This window comes from Rhinoraja longicauda, chromosome 8 (assembly GCF_053455715.1).
Source record: "Rhinoraja longicauda isolate Sanriku21f chromosome 8, sRhiLon1.1, whole genome shotgun sequence".
Classification (NCBI taxonomy): Eukaryota; Metazoa; Chordata; class Chondrichthyes; order Rajiformes; family Arhynchobatidae; genus Rhinoraja; species Rhinoraja longicauda.
This window is the reverse complement of record NC_135960.1, coordinates 19,351,111-19,366,649: the sequence shown is the minus strand read 5'-3', so window position 1 is coordinate 19,366,649 and position 15,539 is coordinate 19,351,111. Positions and strand designations below refer to the sequence as shown.

At 42.3% G+C, this 15,539-nt stretch overlaps 1 protein-coding gene across 2 annotated transcripts in view; it reads left to right on the top strand.

Moving 5' to 3' along the window:
• The first annotated feature begins 299 nt into the window (after window positions 1–299).
• Window positions 300–15,539, top strand: part of arhgap15 (Rho GTPase activating protein 15) — a 630,681-nt gene continuing 615,441 nt past the window's right edge. For both annotated transcript variants that reach the window (XM_078403377.1, XM_078403376.1), the window contains exon 1: window positions 300–381. The gene's annotated coding sequence lies outside the window, so the exon portion shown is untranslated. The remainder of the gene's footprint in view (window positions 382–15,539) is intronic.

Here is a 15,539-nt window from a genome sequence, read left to right as displayed (position 1 = left end):
GAGAAGTTGCCACAGGTGCCCGTTGTCAAAGAATAAAATGCCCATTAGGGTTTAAACCCTTCTTTAATCAATGTTCCCACAGGAAGGGTATGCATTTTAAGTCCCTGAATGTGTGATGCATTTCAAAAAATATCTAACAACATTCTTTGCAGATATTCTACTTTGTAAAAAAAATATAGCTCAACCAACAGGATGTGGTTTAACTTTGCAGACTGTGTGTAGAATCTACGGCTGTGTTCCCCAACGTACAGCAAGATTAGCTACATAGATTATTACAGTCATACATGTGACCTCTGGCGGATTCCTTCATTTGCTGAAGTGCCGACAAAACTGTTGCTGCTTAATGGCAGAGTGAGTAGACAGAAGGAAGCTGAACTTTGGGTAAGAATGCACTTGTACATTCCAACTTTGACTTACTTTAGTTGATTCATTGAATTTTTAATGGTGACTCTGAATGGACTGGATACTACCATCTTTGCAAAAACAACTTATTTTTTGGTTTCCTGATTTGGCGGCATGTCCATTTACACAAACATTACTTGGTGTTTTGGAGAAGAGATGAAGCATTCATAATTTAGAAAAGGTTCCTGTGAACAAATGCGTATTTGTGGGAAGGATACAAAGAATCGTTAACAATTTTTTTATTGTGAATTTTCCATTTCTCTTTCACGTGCAGTTTTCTGTACGAAATTTTGCTTCAAGGAAGTGATCAATTGGGGGTGGATCTGAGGGTGAAGTAAAGATTGAGCAAATTGTCTTTTGAATTAAAATTGAATGTTGATTTCAAGAACGAGATTGAGTTTGCACGAGTGATACAAGAGAATCAAGGTATGTTCAATTTTGTGCCAATTACATATATCAGTTTAGAGAACTGTCACTTAGACGCTATTATACCTACACCATCACAATGCGTTGACTGTGAACAACTTCACCCAACAGCATTTCAGACCTCCATAACTCCATGAGTCACAAGCACTCCTTTGCTTTTCAGCCATGAACTAAAAAAAACATTTTAGACATGTAATTTTGTTTGTGCTACCTTCTTAAATTTCCCTCAACTGACCATTTGCATTCAAAATGAAGACTTGTTTCACCTTAACTAAGAATATAAGTCATTTGGTGGAGTTTCTCCATAAATCTAAAGAGCCATTGGCCTGGAGGCATGTTCTGAATTTAAAATTAAATGGCTGCATCTAAGCAAAAGTTATTTTCCAATGTTCTGCTTTGAAAAATTGGTGCTGAATTTCAATTATCAAACCGATCAGTGGCTTTCAATTTGAATATAAAAAATAAATGTACTTTTCCTTTGCTACTTACAGAATGTAAGAATCTATTTAGCATTGGGTTATAAAAAAATATATGTCTGTAAACTACTATATTTTTCTACAAGCTGTGTAGATACAGTCACTTACTACATAAAATGATTCAATTGTGGGAATGTGCTAGTCAAAATGAATGTAACACAAGCCATTTTCAATATTACCCTATTGAAGTTCACGGAAATAGTTTTTGGAAGAATACCAATCATGGTGTTAATTATGGGGTTAATGAGTCAAATTGTATATTTGGAACAGGGTAGGAAACTTATTTATAAATGAACAGTTAAAATACATGCACATACATCTAAAAACACAGAGAAAAGGAGCAAGAACTAAATGATTGAGTAGTGAAAGTGTTCTTGTGTAGAAATTTCCAAGGATAAGCAAATTGTTATGTAAAAAAACATCTTCTATGTTTTCAATGATATGTTATCCTGAGATCTAGATCAGTAGTCCTTGATTCTCTATTCAGGGAATCATCATCTTACCACACACCTTATAAAGCTCACAGAATCTTTTGTGCTTCAGTAAGATCACCGATCTATTCTTTTATTTGGAGAATGCGTCATGTTATTGTACTAGGTATCCATATCTCCTGGAGATCAATATATAGCAGACCACCAATACAGGAATAACTTTTACTTGAATGTAGGAGCCAACATTGCACAGAGTAATCCAGTTATTTTTCTCAACGAAGAAAGACTTGCAGCAAGACTTCCTTCCTATTGCACGGTAGTCTGCTTGCAATATGCTATTCATGATTCTATTGATTGGAATTAATGGATATTAATTTAGTATTCAGTGTGCAAGAATATTCAAAAAATGTTGAGCTTCAATATTAATTAATTTTTCAACATTTAAGAAGCACTCTGCTTTTTTATTCTCCTGAATAAAGTGAATAGTCGCTTTTTGTTTGCATTATCACATGATTTGGACACAAGGATGTCCAGAGAATGGAGAGATATGGATCACAAGCAGGCAGAGATTAGTTTGATTTGGTCTCATGGACATTGTGGGCCAAAGGGCCTGTTCCTGTACAGTCATGTTTTCATGTTCTATGATAGCTTTTGTTCACTCAAGATCTATATCCCTTTGTCTTTACTCCTCCCTTGTATTTGTGTCATTAGCAAACTTGGAAAGATTGTATTCACGTCGTCATCCAAGTCATTTATTTAGATTGTAATTGAATCTGGCTCAGCATTGATTCTTTTGTACTTATGAGTAACAGCTTGGCAGTCCTCAAATTTTCCTGTTTATGTCTATTTTTTTCAATTTGTGTCTTTCACTGAATTCTCAACCCATTTTACCCTAAATCTATGAACCCTTAATTTCTGCAACAACCTACCCGTGGCGCATTTTTGTGAATACTTTTAAATGCGGACAAATACTCTCTCAGCTAACATCCTTTTAAATGCCTCACTAGATATATCCTCCATTATATCTGTGGTCTTCCCCATTCATGCAACAAGATTAACTCTGTTTATGACATAAGAGTCTGGATTGTGCCCATTGAGGCAGAAGGTACCTTAAGAAACAGATGGTTGTGCCATCTCATAGGAGAGCAGGTCTGCTGAGTTAAGAGTTGAATGTATTTAGTATTGAACCCCTGAGTTTTATGACAATGGCTGATGTCAGTAGCTCGACCCCATTAATTTGCATGAGTTTTCTAATTCATTATTTTTAAACTTTTAAACTATTTTGAATGTGTTCTGAGAGCAAGACCCGTGAATCTGCTGCCTGAGGCCTGGTGTTTACTCGCATTCTGCTCTTCACTGCAGAAAGACTCCGATAAAGAGAATTGATATGGCTGGTCCTCCTGACAATGGAATTAGTGTTGATAGCCATCACTATGGGTAGAGAGTTCAGGAAGTGGGTTGGATCCAGTGCCATATAGACCAGAAATTGTAAATTGCCCAATGGCTGTGGTATACTTCTGTGGTAACATAGTTACGGAGAAGGGTAGAGCTGACCCTAAATTGGGGCAAGGCTGATTTAGGAGCATTAGGGGGGACCTTGCAGAGGTCGACTGGGAGAACCTGTTTGCGGATCAGGGGTTGGCTGGCAAGTGGACAACTTTCAAAAGTGAGATAGCAAGAGGACAGGGGGAGCATGTTCCTGTTAGGGTGAAGAACAAGAGTGGCAGGTTTCGGGTACCCTAATTGATGAGAGATGTTGAGGTTCTGGTCAGGAAGCCATACATCAGATTTAGGTAATCAAGATCAAACAAATCCTTCTGTGGATATTAAGACAAGAAATGGAGCTGGCAGGCAAGGTGAAGGAAAAGCCTTAGAGATTCCAAAGGTATATTAAAGAGTAAAAGGATAACTAGCTCCCCATAAAGATCAACATGGAAGTTTCTGTGCAGAGGTAGGAGAGATATTAAATGAAAACATTCATTGAATACCAATTTTTACTGAGCAGAAGATCGCGGCAGAGAAGAACGAGGCATATGAGTAGTGAGGACTCAGATCATATATAAATTACCAAAGAATATGTAGAGGCAGTTTTAAAGCATGTTAAGAAGGATAAATCCCCAGTCCCTGACTAAATGCATCCTCAGAACCTGTGGAAAGCTAGGGAATAAATTGCAGAGACCTTTGCAGAGGTATTTGCATCACCTTTAGCCACAGGTGAAATCCCTAAAGACTGGAGGGAGGCTAATATTGTATGGTTATTTAAGGGATGCAAGGACAAACAAGCAAAGTACAGATTGGTGAGTCTGACGGAAAGCCAAAGGGACTGTTTCCATGCTGTGTAGCTCTATGACATTATGTCTCTATAAAATTATATTAGTCGGGGAAGATGTGCAAGGCAATCCAGATTATTAATTGATTTGAATTGGATTGAATTGAATAAGTTTATTGGCCAAGTATGTGCATATACAAGGAATGTGCCTTGGTGCTCCGCTCACAAATGCAAACACAAACATACAGTTAACAATTAAGAATAAAACATAAACACATCAAAACAATAAGGATACAACATTACAGTCTAAACATGTGGGTGGAAATAAACCAGAGCAAAAAAGAGACTACTGACTTTGGTTATTGAGTAGAACTACTACTAGTGGAAAAAAGCTGTTTTTATGTCTGGCTGTGGCTGCTTTGACAGTCCAGAGTTGCCTTACAGAGGGAAGTGCTTCAAAGATTTTGTGGCCAAGTTGAGAGGGGTCAAAGATGATCCTGGTCCTTGCAGTGTACAGTTCGTCAATGGGGGGAAGGTTGCAGCCAACAACCTTCTCAGCTGAGCGAACGATCCGTTGCAGCCTCCGGATGTCGTGCTTGGTGGCTGAGCCAAACCAGATCATGATGGAGAAGGTGAGGACAGACACAATGATAGCAGTATAGAATTGGGCCATCATTGCCTGTGGCAGATTGTGTTTCCTCAGTTGCCATAGGAACTAAATCCTCTGTCGGGCCTTTTTGACTGTGGAGTTGATGGTGGCCCCTGGAGATAATGGTTCCAAGGCACTTAAATGACTCCACAGACGTGACTTTGGTGTTGTTGATGGTGAGTAGGGGAGGGAGCTCTTCGAAAGTCTACAATTAGTTCCACTGTCTGAAGAGCATTGAGCTCCAGGTTGTTGCGATGGCACCAGGACGCCAGCTGTATCACTTCCCATCTCTAGGCAGATTCCTCCCCATCCTGGATCTGTCCAATCAGGGTTGTGTCATCCGCAAACTTGAGGAGCTTGACAGAGGAGTCTGTGGAGGTGTAGTCGTTGGTGTAGAGTAAAGGAGAGGGGAGAGTACGCAGCCTTGCGGTGCTCTTATGCTGAGGGTCTGCAGGTCCGAGATGTGCTTTCCCAGTCTCACATGCTGCTTCCTGTCTCTCAGGAAGTTGATGATCCACTGACAGAGGGGTTCAGGCATAGTCAACTGGGAGAGTTTGGAGTATAGTAGCTCTGGCAAAATGGTGTTAAATGTAGAACTAAAGTCCACAAACAGAATCCTGGCATAGCTCCCCTTGCGGTCTAGATGCGAGAGGATGAAGTGCAGGCCTAGGTTGACTGCTTCATCCACCGATCTATTGGCCCTGTATGCAAACTGCAGGAGGTCCAGCAGGGGGTTTGTGATGTTTTTCAGCAAGGCCAGCACAAGTCATTAGCTGAGAACTTGCTCCTCAGCTTCTCAGAATATCTTTCCTTGGTAGCTATGCTTCCTCTTCTCAGCTTGTACTTGGCCTGCCTGTGGAGGTCTGTATCCCTGCTGTTGTAGGCCTCATTTTTTGACTGGCAGAGCTGTCTAAGTTCAGCTGTGAACCAGGGCTTGTTGTTGTGAAACAAGTTCCGGATCTTCATGGGAATGCAACTGTCCTCGCAAAAGCTGACATAGGGTGTCACAGTGTCTGTGTGCTCATCGAGGCTTGTGTGTTGCTTCCCTGAACACATTCCAATCAGTGCAGTCAAAGCAGGACTGTAGTTTTTCAATGCCCTCGCTCATCCACCTTTTCGTTGTTCTGACCACAGGTTTATCAGATTTTAGTTTCTGCCTGTAGGTCGGAATAAGGTGAACTAAACAATGATCAGAGAGACCCAGAGCCACCCGAGGAACAGAGCGATATGCGTTCTTGATTGGAGTGTAGCAGTGATCAAGTGATCTCTCCCCTCTGATGGGGCAGGTAACATGATGTCTGTACTTTGGGAGCTCACAACTGAGGTTGACCTGCGTCCCCAACTAAGTCCCCCAAAACGATGACCATGGGAAGTCACTCTCTACTCTCAATACCTGGTCAGCGAGTTGCGTTTGCGCCTCACGTACACAGGCTTGGGAATGCTGTTAAGTGTGAGGTTATGCACATTCAGAGGACAAATAAGGATAGGACTTAAACAATGAATGGTATGATCAATGGAGTATTGCAAAACAGAGGGGCTTTGCCTTTACCACCTTAGACAACTGAGGAAATTCAGAGTGTCGCTGAGGATCCTTCATTGCTTCTACTCTGGGGCTGTAGAGAGCATCCTGTCCGGCAACATTACAGTCTGGTTTGGGAACAGCTCTGCCCAGGACAGGATGGCCCTGCAGAGAGTAGTGCGTTCGGCAGAACGCACCATGGGAACTACACTCGTCCCCCTGCAGGACCTATACATCAGGAGGTGCAGATCCAGAGCAAGCAAGATCATGAGGGACCCCTGCCACCCCAGTAATGGACTGTTCCAGATGCTACGGTCAGGCAAACGCCTCCGCTGTCACGCTGTGAAAACGGAGAGGATGAGACGGAGCTTCTTCCCACAGGCCATCAGGACTGTCAACTTTGATAACCCCAGAGACTAAATTTTTGTCGACACTTTTTGTGCTATGTTTAGTAACTTATTAACTTTATTTATATGCTGTAACTGTAATTATTTTTGTGCACAACCCGCAGGCATTGCCACTTTCATTTCACTGCACATCGAGTATGTGTATGTGACAAATAAATTTGACTTGACTTGACTTGACTTGAAATCCATGGAACCCCAAAGGTGACAGCACAGGTGGATAAAGTGATGAATTAAGGCATATCAAAAGGTTCTTTTATAGCCACGGCATAGTTGAAGGGAACATGAATTAACTTTATAAAGCACGGTTGGGCCACAGCTGGAGTATAATGTACAGTTCCATCGCCACACTGTAGGAAGGTTATAATTGAATTGGAGAGGGTGCAGAGGAGATTCACGAGGACGTTCCCTGGAATGGCATGCTTTAGTTACATGGAGAGAATGAATAGGTTGCATTTGATTTTCTTTGAATGGAGAAGGTTGAGGGGGGACCTGATGAGTTATCCAAAGTTATGAGGGTCATAGATCAAGGCAGAGTGAGAGACTTTTCCCCTCCGCAAAGTTTCTTTAATACTTTGAAAATATTCGCATCTCAATAGTCCTCACAGAATAAATGTACACATAACTTTCAGAAATAAATTCTATCTGCTATTGCCTTGCCCACTATATCAACTCATCATGTCAAAAAAAAAGGATAGATCAGTTGTTTTCTGTTTAGAAAGACAGCATGGAACCAGGTCCTTCAGCCTACCGAGTCCACGCCAACCAGCAATCACCCATACACTAGTTCTATACTACACACTCAGGACAATTTTCAGAAGCCAATTAACCTACAAACCTGGAATGTGGGAGGAAACTGGAGTACCCACAGAAAACCCACGTCATCACCGGGAAAATGTACAAACTCTACAGACAGCACCTGTAATCAGGATCAAACCTGGGTGCCTGGCGCTGCGAGGCAGCCATTCTACTGCTGTGCTACCCTCATGGATCAATAACGTAAAACAAAGTACAAAAGTGTAGTCTTGAATGCACAATATGAACATATTTCCCATTGCTCACACTGAATCTGTATGATATTTCTCATCTTGAAGGGACATGGACCTTATTTTTTTTAGTAGCAATTATATCATGAATAATTGTATTGTGAGTCAACAGAGGAAAATCCTGTAAGGGTTAAGTTACTGGATCAACACCCTAATTTCTGGACCATTGATCCAGGGCACGTGTTTGAATCCCTCCAAATGGAGAACTTAAATTCAAGAATTAAATAAATCTGGAGTTCTTAAAAAAAATCTTGGTCACTCATTTCCTTCAAAGGAGGAAATCTGCCATTCTTGCCTTATGACTAAAACTGGTCTCAATTCGAGGACAATTTTTGATGGATAATAAATTCTGGCATTCCCAGCACTTTAGAGATATCATGTTCAAATAAAAAAAATGAAAGGGTTTTTAAGGTTACAATCCTAATTGTCATCAAGTTATCAGCATTGCAGAGTCTTCTTCTTGCGTTTGAGGCAGCAGAAGTTATGAAGCTGCTTCTGCTTCTGCTTCTGCTGTCTCTGTTTGTTGTCGTTCGCCTGACTGAGGTCAGTTGACAGGGCTCACCATGGGGAGGTCGACATTGCAGAGTGACATGGTTGCAGATGGTTCCATTGTGAAGAAGGACATGTGGCTAATAGCCCATACTTTGTTGTTAATGGGCAGTCTCAAGGATTACTCAGGACAAGTTCTGTAATGACTGTTTATAAATATGTATAGTTTTCTTCAAAGGGAGAAAACCATGCGGTATATTACTATGTAATTACGCAAGTCCAATTTGTCAGAAGATGCAGCAACATTATCATGTGAATATTTGTAATGAGTTCTTTGTTGTTAGAGGTTAAGGAAAAAAAAATGTTCAATGCTCTTTTATGTCATGTTTGTTAGAATTAATAGCTGCCAGCAATATCAAAGCCTCTCAGATATAAAATGTTATTATTTCCAAATAATGGATTCCAGCTATTTATGACAACTGATAGAGTAATACAGCATGGAAATAGACCTTTGGCCCAACTTTCTCATTCCAATCAAGATGCCCCATCTACATTAGTCCCACTTGTACATGTTTGGCCCATCACCATCCAAACGTCTTCTATCAAAGTATCTGTCCAAATGTATTTTAAATGTTGTTATAGTTTCTTCCCAACTCTGATGCCAACATTATGTTATTTTCTTCCTTATTAAATGTTTACAGAAGTTCAAAAAACATATTTTAAAATTTCTTGCTAGTGTACCCTTTTTATATTTTCTTATTTTTGAGTTTTTTCATTATTTGTAGGAACATGGACCATTGAACAGTACAGCAGTGTAACAAGCCCTTCAGCCCACAATATGTGTGCTGAACATGATGCCAAAACCAACCCTAACTGCATGCACATAATAGTAAGATTAAATGAGAACTTACCAGTTCGAAGTTTGATCTGTATTTTATGAGGAGTTACGATGAGGGATTACGTGAAGACCCCGTCCAGCACGCATGCGCGACATTCTTCAAAGCAGCGGTGTGGATTCACAGAAAAAACACAACGATTGAAATAAATATAGTAAAGAAAAAATAAGAACTTAATTACCAGTTGATCTGTATAAAAGAGGGTGGGAGCGGAGGGCACGTAATCCCTCATCGTAACTCCTCATAAAATACAGATCAAACTTCGAACTGGTAAATTCTCATTTAATCTTACTATTTTATTTCGGAGTCACGTGAGTGACTACGTGAAGACTTCAAAGCTCTGTGATTCCGAACCGTGTACCAGCTCATGCTTCACTCACTGTCTGAAGACCTTAGAGGGAGGAAGTATGTTATCGCAATAAAGAGCCTGTTTGTGAACAAAAAAGGTTTATTAATGACAACAAAAAACAGAGAGCTCCCCAGGGCTCAAATTAAATATTATCTGCAGACTGTAAAATTCTGTCTGCAAATGTAGCAGGTTGCGCCAGCGGTTTATTATAAAACCTTTGGAAAGTTCTTTCCGAGGACCATCCTGCTCTGGCCAGAATATGGTCCATAGGCACGTCCATTCGACTAGCCGCCGACGTAGATGCAGCCCTGGTGGAGTGAGATTTGTAAACATTGGTATTGACTCCCGCGGACTTAAGCACCTGCTTGAGCCACCTTGAAATGGTTTGGCTCGTCACCTGACCATGAGGCTTCTTGTGGCTTATCCATAAGGCTTTTTCTCTCCCTCTTAAGTTGTATGTTGTGTCTATGTAATTGGCGAGATGGGTCTTGGCACACAGCCGTGGGTCAGATGAATATGCCCAGAACTCCATGACTGGAGGCGTGGTACCTGGTCTAGTTTGTTTGACCAGTCCCTGAATATGGAATGTGAAACAGTCCAATGACTCTGTCATGCTGTCCAGCCTCAGAAGGTGGAGGGATTGTACCCTTTGAGCTGACACAAGTGCCATGAGCATGACTGATTTCAGTGTAAGTTGTTCCAGCGTGAGTGCCCTGGGCGGTGGCCATCCCCTAAGGTACGTCAGCACAATGCTGACATCCCAGATCTGAGTGTACCTTGGTCTGGGGGGGTTAGTGTTAAAAATACCCCTCATGATTTTGATTACTAGTGGATGGGACCCCAAAGCCAGTTGTCCTGCTGCTGGAACCAAATAAGCTGACAACGCACTCCTGGCTGTATTTATGGCGCTGTAGCTGAGTCCTTCCCGATGTAATCCAACCAGGAACTCCACAACACTGGTGGGTGTTGCTGTAGTGTAGGTAGTTCCTGTTTTGGAGCAATACCGTTCCCATTTTCTTATGTTGGTCAGGTATTGTCTCCTGGTGGACTCCCGGTGGGATGCGGTCATCATGTTGATGGCGTCCTCAGACAGTCCCCGGCCCAGTAGAGGTCTTTTTAGAATCTGCAAGCCAGGAGATTGACTCTGTCATGGCACGGGTGACTAATGCCTGACACTGGGTGGATTAATAATTCCGGACTGCTGGGGAATTCCAACGGTGTTTCGACAGCCATGTCGAGGGCCACTGGGAACCATGGCTGTGTAGGCCAGTCGGGTGTTATCAAGATTCCTGAAGCGGAATCCAATTGAATCTTGCGTAATACCCGACTGATGAGGCAGAAGGGAGGAAAAGCATAAAAGAACATTTTCCCCCAATACAGCGTGAATGCATCAACTGCTGCTGCCTCAGGGTCTGGTTCCCAAGCGACATTCGTTGGTACCTGGTGATTCAGCCTGGATGCAAATAGATCGATATCTGGTGTGCCATATTGCTTTGTAATTTCGGCAAATACTTTGGGATTTAACATCCATTCGATGTTATCGTTAAATTTGCGTGACCTGGTGTCTGCCACTGTATTTTGCTTACCTGGTAGGTAAGTTGTTGATAACCAAGTATGTCTTTCGACACACCATTGCCAGATTAGGTTGACCAATTTGTCACACGATATCGACTTTATACCACCCATGTGGTTGATATAAGCCACCACCGTGGTATTATCTAATTGCAACCGGACATGTGCATGATGCGTATTAGATGAATATGCTTTTAAACCATAAAACGCACCCAACATTTCTAAATAGTTGATACCCCGTGTCTGTAGGCAAGATGATTCAGAATTAGTCCATCTGCCCCCTGTGCTGGATTGCATGTTAGTTGCTCCCCAGCCCAAAGCACTGGCATCCGTTTGAATGGTTAATACTGGGTTGGTGATTATTATGGGACTGGAACTGAGCCTAATGTTCCTTGTCCACCATTGTAACTCTGGAATGGATTCAGCAGTTAAATACATAGCTCGGTCAAAGTGACCTGAGTTTTGCTTTCGTGCGTGCACTTTTGCTCTTTGTAAATTTTGGTAGTGCAAAGGCCCAAATTGTACAGCTGGAAAAGCTGCTACCATTTTACCAATAACTCTAGCTACCTGCCGTATGGTTGGCTGACGTTTATGCATTAGTTCGTGGCATGATAGTGCCAATTGTGATGCTTTTCCCTTTGGCAGAGTTACAACCATGCGAACAGTATCAATCGTAAATCCAAGATAGTCCATGGTAGTGGACGGTGTAAAATTGGATTTATCTGGATGTATGACAAACCCCAAAGTTTCAAACAAACGTTTGGTGGCTGCTACTGCCAAAATAGCTGTCTCCAAGGTTTTCCCTACTATTAAAATGTCGTCTAAGTACGCCATGACTATATGCTTTTGTTTTCTCAATAATGCCAAGGCGGGTTTTAAGATTTTAGTGAACAACCTTGGAGCGGAGGTTAGTCCATTTGGTAAGGCTTTAAATTGCCATAGCTGTTTCATCCAGATAAATTTTAAGTATTTACGGTGCTCCTTGTGTATGGGTACTGAGTAGTAGGCATCTTTTAAATCAATGCCTGCTAGAAAGTACCCTGTAGAAATCAAAAGTCTGGCGGTTTCAAAAGTTTCCATCTTAAAATGTGTATACTTAACTGACTCGTTTAACGTAGTTAAGTCAATGATGATGCGACATCCACCATCTTTTTTAGTTTTAGTGAAAATATTAGACACAAATTCCAAAGGTTCATGTTTTGTTCTTTCAATGACACCTTTTGCTAGTAGCCTCACAAGTTCAGCTTGACCCTCTTGTTTCTCTTTGACTGAGAGGGTGAATACCCTTTGGGGTATGTGCTGAACTGGCGGAATGTTTTCATGAACAAAGTCAATTTTATAGCCATGAATGCAGCTTAGTATGTATTTGTCATTAGTGATGGTTTCCCATGCATCCAAAAACAAGTGCAATCTCCCCCCTGATAGTATAGAGTCCCTACTGCTCATATGCCGAGAGGTACCAGACCCACCTACCTCCATGGTTACTGGTGTTAATTTTTCTTCTGCCTCTTCGCTGGACGATGAGGTGTCTGCTGGGCTGTAGAGGGCTGCTGTTGACGTTGATGTTGTTGGGGGTGGCGCATTTTCCATGGGGTCCGCTCTGGGCCCTGGCCTAAAAAAGGCTTACGGGGAATGGTTGCGGACCCCGAGCTTTCACCAGTCCCATATGGTGGTCTATGACTGGTGGACGCCGTGAGGTACTGCCGCCTGGGTTTGTTAGGTCTGCTCGGTCCCAAACCTGCCCTCACGAGACCAAAGGTCTTGGATTCTTCCTCTAGGTCTTTCACCTTTTTTGGAAGATCCTTTCCAAAAAGCAGAATTGGAGGTTCTGAACCCGGTGTTTTGCAGAGTCCCGCAAACTTAGGGTTGAGGGCAGGCTTGATGATTTCCTTCCGTAAAATATTTATCTGGTATTGAGTGGTGCACAGCAGAGCTAATGTATCTTGCTGATTTGTGGAGATGTCCACACCATCAATGGACCGAGCATATGATGTTATCCCTGCAGTCAGGAGATTAAGGATTTTCTGGAGCTTCAACTCCAGGTTCCTGATGTTCTGCCCCAAATGTCCCCAAATTTGGCTGTTTACAGCTGGTACATTTAATGATGTACAATTTTCTGGGGCTGTATATAGCTCAAGAGCCTCATTGACCACCCGTTCTTGTAGGGGTTTTGAGGACAGGTGGTCAATGCTGGCTGCAAGTTTCGGCTCTAAAGGCCGACCCCCTCGTGGAATGACCACGTAGCGGTTGACCACACCCAGCAGCTCTTCCTGATCCTGTACACTCTGCGTACTCCGGACATCTTCAGCCAACAACCCCTCTTCTTGACCAGCCCAGACCTGGTCGCCAATGCTGCCTTCAAAAGAAGGTGAGGCAATGGCCAGTGCCGTAAAGGGCACTGCGGGAGTACCTGGGCTCCCTTGGCGAGTCTGCTGCTGCTCTCTCAGCAGATCTCGCTGGAGCATTTGCTCCATAAGCCGTTCCATTCGGCTTAGGCGGCTGTCAGTGCCACTCTGGAGCGGTGTGGCATCTTCATCCGAATCGTCGGATACTACCGCCCGGTTCTGGCTGCAGGTACCTCCAGCTCGCTGCTCAGGCTGCACTAGCGGTGCTGGGCTCGGCTCGGTAGTTGCTGCCGCCTCTTGCCCCCCCTCCAAAGAACGTTCCTCAACGGAAGACGAACGGGGGCGAGCTGCAAATTTCTTTCCTCTGGTCTTGCTCATCTTGGGACCTAAAGCAGACCACAGAGAAAATACTCACGGCCACGGTAGAACTTACCTGTCGGCCCGACTTTTTAAATTGTAGCGGGAGCACCTTGAACTCCCGTTCGTCGCGGGTGCACTGCATGAACGCTAATGTCGCGCATGCGTGCTGGACGGGGTCTTCACGTAGTCACTCACGTGACTCCGAAATAAAATCCATATCACCCCATCTCTTGCAAATCCAAAAGTTTTAAATGTTACTAACATATCTACATCTACTACCAGCCCCAGCACCAAGTTCCTGGCACTCACCATCTGTAAATCAAATCCCTCCCCCCCCCATATCCCCTCTAAACTGTGCTCCTTTCACCTTAAAGCTCTGCCTTCTAGTATTCAACATTTCCATCGAGGGCAATATGTTCTGACTGTCTACCCCATCGAAGCCTCTCATAATTTTACGTACTTCTGTGAGGACTGCTTGCAACCTCTGACATTCCAGGGAAAACAATCCAAGTGCTTAACCTCGCCCTGTAGCTTATATCCTCTAATCCAGTTTTTAAAGCTCTCTCTATCCTCTGTGTGGGATCTATGGTATTAACTTTTGATGAGTAAATTTAGATGTAAAGCTTCAACCCTTGTTAAGTACACAGTCAGGAGACAGATTGGTCCCTGGCTTGTCACTCACAATTGTCTTTTGAGACTTGCAAAACCAGTTTCGAAAGGCCAATGGAACAAGTAATCATGCAGAGTAGTCATGCTTCCTCATTGACTAGGGTACACAATGATCTTCGGCACTGAATTTATATCTAACCTACTTTACAGTGTAATAAAACATTTTGCGAGCATTTCACTTCAAATTACAAGCTATTGTGATCAATATCTCGATCTGTTATCCCATAAATATGTGGTATTCTGTGGGGAGCATAGGCATTTGATGGCCCACACTAATAATGAACCTCGCAAATAATCCACGGCAATTACTGTAGTTTAATAGTTACAATTAACCCTCATTTGACGCGGTTTATTTTTTCATATCTTTTCATGTATCAGCTTTTTTTCAGAATTAATTTTGAGCAATAATTGACATTTTTATTATTTTTAATTTATTTTGCACTTCTTAACTTCCACTGATAACTTGAGTCAGTGACCATCTCTAAATAGATTTGCCCTCCAACCAAATACATGGGAGATTTATACATTGACTCACCTTTCAACTTCAGTTTCCTTCTGGTTAATCTTATTTTTCTTTCTGTTGAGTTGGCCTAGCTGAGTTGACTTTTCTCTGGGACATTGTAGCTACAACCACATATGCCACACTCTTGCCACAAGGCATTTTGCAAATATTGGATGAATAAATTGGAAATTGCTTTACTGTTTGAATTACTGCAGAATTATTATAGCTAACAAATTCAAGTTCATTGCCCTATGCATGAGTACAGCAAGATACTGGTACAATGAAATATCTTGCTTGCAGCAGCAACACAGGGAAATACATTCAGACAAACATACAAAAGAAGTCTTCAAAAACAAGACTTTGGGCAAAAATGTTGGTTGAAATATTTAGTTTAAAAAAACAAGTCTATAGCAGTGCAAGAGGTGGTTACAGTTATTCAATTGGCCAAGGCATTTAAAGACTGCATGGATGAACTACAACAATTGTTCATTCCAGTTTGGCAAAAGAATAAATCAGGGAAGGTAGTGCATCCGTGGCTAACAAGGGAGATTAGGGATAGTATCAAAACAAAAGATGAAGCGTACAAATTAGCAAGGAAAAGCAGCCTACCAGAGGACTGGGAGAAATTCAGAGTCCAGCAGAGGAGGACAAATGGCTTAATTAGGAAAGGGAAAATAGATTATGAAAGAAAACTGGCAGGGAACATAAAAACGGACTGCAAAAGCTTTTATAGAT